Below are 5250 nucleotides of genomic sequence, written 5' to 3' on the forward strand. Positions count from 1 at the left end.
GAGACCGACGTGAAGTCCCGTGGCTCCGTCAGCCACTGCCCCCGATGACCAGCCTGGACAACCTGATCCGTCCAACCATCCCACCGCAACGTAGGTGGCAGCTTCTGTGGCTGCTCACTCGGACTGGTGGGATGGTCAACCTCACAGGTTGACCCGACTGACCCCCGCGGTCAGCGCTTCAGGCGCCCCGTTGGGCGCCATCTGTTATGGCGCCCTCAGCAACTGTCATCGATGATCATTCTGGACAACTTGATCCGTCCAACCATCCCACCGCAACGCAGGTGGCTGCTCCTGCGGCTGCACACCTCGGACTGATGGGATGGTCAACTTCACAAGTTGACCAAAATGACCAGCGCGACAGCGCCTTGGGCGCCATCTGTTATGGTTACGCATTTACTATGGAATCAGTAAGGAAGGCGGTCGGCATGATATGTTGGTGCACAGTGGCTAGTCATTGTCGGCTGGGGCGGGTCCTTGCCAACCTTACTGTTCCTGCGCCATAAGCAGAAAAATGTTCCTATCATGCCTATCAAAACGAGCAGCTGTCAAATTCAAAAAAAACCTAACAGAAGCGCAGAGACCGACTCAAAACGCTTATCAATACAAAATAAAACAACATCCGGCTGAACCGGATGTCACGGACAGACCGTTAACATTCCAAAAATTTAAATTCAAATTCAAAAAAAAACTGACGCAAAAAAATACTACCGAACCGGACATGGCCGGTTACTAACGCTGAAAATCAAATTCAAAAAAAAAACGCTGAAAAACCAACCAATAACAAAAAGGCTGGAAAAATTAAAAATAAAAAAAGAAAAGGGCCGAATATACATAGGGGGCGCCGCGGGTGGTGTTGCGACGCCCGGTGCTTTATCCCACCCTCAAATAACCATGGCCACCGACGCACCTAAAATTTCGGTGGCCCCTTACCTGTCTTACCTTATGCCTTCTAAATAATTGGCGACGCCAGCATTCCCATTTCAATTACAAATTTATTTATAATTCATTTTCATTACGGCTTATTACTTAGGATTATGATTAAATTTATATAAGTTTACAGCTAGGTACATTAAAGTGAGCGAAATGATGCCGTACAAAAAGGAGGTTCACTAGGAGTGATTAGTAAGAAAAAAAGGTATGTACATATATTCATTCCTTTTGATATAAACTTGATTTAGATCCAGGTCATATTTACTTTGGTACTGAATTCAAAAAAAAGTAGACCATCCCAATTGGAGGGTAGGCAGGGGTATACATGGAAGCTTCCTTATACCTGCTCACTTTGTTGTGGGCATATGTCGAATAGCATTGTTTTAAATGAATATGCTTATTTATACGTAAAGACAGACCTATTTGTTCTTACAAATCTCTTGTTTTAAACTACGAACTTTCTTCAAAATACCCTGAAACATATGCAGGTTAGAATTGACCAATAAACGTTTAGCGTTTGACGCAATACTTCAACGTCTGTACTTAAAATTTACATTTTTATTTAGGTGTACGGTGTAAATTAGGCTTTTATTTAAAAATTAAAATATATAAAAAATAAATAAATACTAGGCGCGCTATACCCTCGGGGAAATACAGACCGACTTTCCTAAATTAATCATCTAAAACATGTTTACTTGCGAAGTTGAAAAATACAGAAAACTCCAATATACATAGGTATGTATGAATACACTAATTTTCAATAAGAACAAATAAAAATAATCTGACACCTTTTAAATATTATATTTAACTTTTACATTTCAAGTATGTGTATATAACATACAAATTGGCATGTCTAGTCCTTTAAGGCTAAATATACATACATAGTCAAGGTATTTATCATCATGCATATGCATCTGATATCAAATCTTTAATTGTATTTATCTTGATTTTAAACTTAATAATCCGAAATTTCCAAATTGGGTATGCCTTCTTGGTTGTCTTTCGTTAATGCAAACCTTACCTAATCTTAGTCAGAAAATTCTATACGAAATTGGCATAGCCAGGACATATGCGAAATTTTATTTAGGGTTACCACAAAGCATAGCATTAGTTTTGCGTATTTAACGCAAAGGTACAATAGTGGTGGAATTCAAACGTAATACAACGGCTGGCATTCTCCAGCTGACTAAACTTAGGCAAGTATTTCATAAGGGGGGTTGCATACATATGTGCAACCTAAGTGGTCATATGCTTATATGTACATATACCCCTACTCACTACGCACCTTGGTACATTTTCTAGGTGGCTGCACTCGACGCGCACTCTAATGGGGCATATGTCTATATATGCATATAACTATACCCAATTTAGGTAGCTAATCATACGTGTAAATGGGTGGCGATTAGATGTAAATAGTGTTAGTGTCGTATATCATGTTTCGTGTGCCCACCCTTATGTACGTGTACCTAGGAGTGTATGTAAGCTCCACTCAAGGGGCTTTGGAACGGACTCACCCCTTTATGTGGTTATTGCGGTAGTTGTTCTGGTTGAGGTGGCCGGCTCTGGGTGTGCCCGGCTTATTTCGTTGGGCCTATAGGTAGCGGCCTTTGCTGCTGCGGTTGAACTTGCTGTTGTTGATGTTGCTGATACTGCCGATTCAATTCATTGGCTGTTGTTGTTGAATCTTACCATTTGTTATTTGTGCCAATACGTTCATGTTGCCAAAGACCGTTTTACGTATTCAATACAAAATCGATTTTATAAAGTTGCAATTAATTCAAAAAAAATTTCCCCGGTTTGTTGTTGTTGCCGGTTCAACGGGCCCATGAGCATATAAGGTGTTTGCCACCGGTGGTTGTAATTCTACTGCATCCACATTCATGTACACATAACCGCTTGCAAATGTGTGAACAAATTTTTCAATTGTAGTGAGACTCCTCGCTGTTTTTAATGCGTTCAGCAAAATTCGTATATTTTATACTTAGTAAGGTATGATTGATTGAACATAAAATGGAAGTGCGGCTTTTTATAGTTAATAGCAAAGAAATGTATTATAAAACTATTGCCAAATGTTGTCCTTTTTGATCACTTTTATTTTCCTGCAGATTGATTGATAACGTTGCCGATATCTTTCTGTAACTTCGGTAATATTTTTTTTTTTTTTACTTTTTCTGCAAAGGTATAGCAAATATCACTTTTCTGGTGTGTATCGGGCGGAAACTCATGCTAGAAGAGAAAAATTTTTCTTCCTCATGGCCGGTCTGTCTGTTCCCTTCCTTTTGATATTTTTTCTTTTTATCGCCACTTTCACCACATCGCTAGGTGTGTTCGCGTGAACACGCTCCCAAGGGGATCATGGCCGTAGACCGCAGCAGCAGACCGTAACAATATGCTTGATGTTGCCAACCTAAAAAAGTGATTATATGAGAGATAAATGAACAGCTGATCAATTTGTGGTGGAAATTTTCGCATTTGAAAAAGTGTTTTTTAATAATAGCAAAATGGATATTAGATTAGATGGCAAAATTGGCATGTCGCAAATACGGAAAAAAATCGAGTGATGACTTCAGTCCCTTTGAACTTCCAAGCACAAGTAAGAAAACGTTTAAGTGACTATTGATGAGCTCCTAATTAAATTATTTTGCAGTTTTGTAAGTTATTTTCGTTGTAAGTAAGGAAGCATTTTGCTTCTTACTAAACAAAATGAAGGACAATTTCCGCAAACGATTTCGAGGGACGGTTGTACCCCTATTCTAAAAGTATGCGCTACACTCCAGTTCCTTGCTGACGCCAGCTATCAAAAATACTGTGGAAATGATTTTAGTGTTGGATATTATTGAGGAGCATATTTGTGCGGAGTGCATGAAAACCCCAAAGACTGCAGAGGAGCAAAGCGCTTCAAAAATCGCATTTTACTCTAGAAGAGGATTCCCAAAAACAGCAGGTAGTATCGATGGGACTCACGTTCGCATAACTTCTCCTATTTTTTGCGCCTTGCCTCGTCCAACTTCGGGATGTCGCTTCATAAAGTCAAACAGTTTTTATATGTAATCCTCCGTTGACACCTTGTTTTTTTCCATGGTTCAACTATATGGTTGGCTCATCTGTAGAATAACAAAATATGTCTGTTCAAATTGTCAAAATCTGTGTATTGGTGTTGGTGCGAATAATATGGAATGGAAACATAAAACTTAACAGTTTTTGTATGTGTAAGAAAATGTTGCCAATGTTGGTTTCATTTTGAGTTTGCCATCTCCTTTTGACAATCCCATCGGCCATGCAATGAAATAAATAAAATCAGCTGATGAGATGAGCCAACCATATAATTGAACCATGGTTTTTTCTATAAATATGTACTAAATTGGTGACGATAAATTTCGTTTAAATTTATTTAAAAAAGGTTTAATTACCCGCTTTCCATTTCGTTTCGGTAACGTTTTACAAGACGGTGCGGTGGACCTTCTAACTTTTATCGAAAAATATAAAAGGTGTTATCAAAAGACGAGTTTGAAGCTCCGTTTTTAGAACCCGAAAGGGGAAATTAAAAATTTTATTTCTGTCGAAAGATATTTACAAAAACCCATAAAATTGTACCGAAATGTGGGGCCCGATCCATAGTTTTTTTTTTGCACAGAATACCTTTCTGCGTTGACATCCTTCGGCCGCGATTTATAAAAATAGCCCTGGGTGGGTCCAACACCTTTCTGCATTAGTGTGTGTGTGTACAACAAATCTGGCAAAATACAACAACCACATGAAAACTTGAACCGATTTTTTGCTTATATCTTTTGACAGAAATAAAATGTTTAATTTTCGCTTTCGGATTCTAAAAACCGATGTCGAAACAAGTCTTTTGATACCACCCTTGATATTTTTTGTTAAAAATTACGTCTCGCATCGTCTTGTTAAACGTTATATTTTTTACAAACAACTGGAAAATTTTCTGAGACAACTGCTCGTAATCAGTTGTCAGATTTTGATGTCTTTGACAACTACACCAATACAAAGTTGTAAACGGTAATATTACAAAAAGTTGTTGGACTAGGTCATGGTACAATAACCAGGTAAAAGCATCAGAGTTGCATTTTACATGTTTTTTCATTCGAAGGTGGTCATAAAATGTCAAACTTTGTTTATGTTTACATTTTTTGTTTATTTACTTTTGATGTGAAAATTTATTAGGTAATTCTTTACTTTAGCTCACAACTACCAAAACTCGTCCAAAAATATCGGGAGAGGTGTCAAAAGACGCGCTTTAGACCCAGGAGCACGAATCCGAAAACGGAAATTGAAAATTTTATTTCTTTCCAGATATATTTA

Source organism: Eurosta solidaginis, chromosome 3 (genome assembly GCF_040869045.1).
Source record: "Eurosta solidaginis isolate ZX-2024a chromosome 3, ASM4086904v1, whole genome shotgun sequence".
NCBI classification, from domain to species: domain Eukaryota; kingdom Metazoa; phylum Arthropoda; class Insecta; order Diptera; family Tephritidae; genus Eurosta; species Eurosta solidaginis.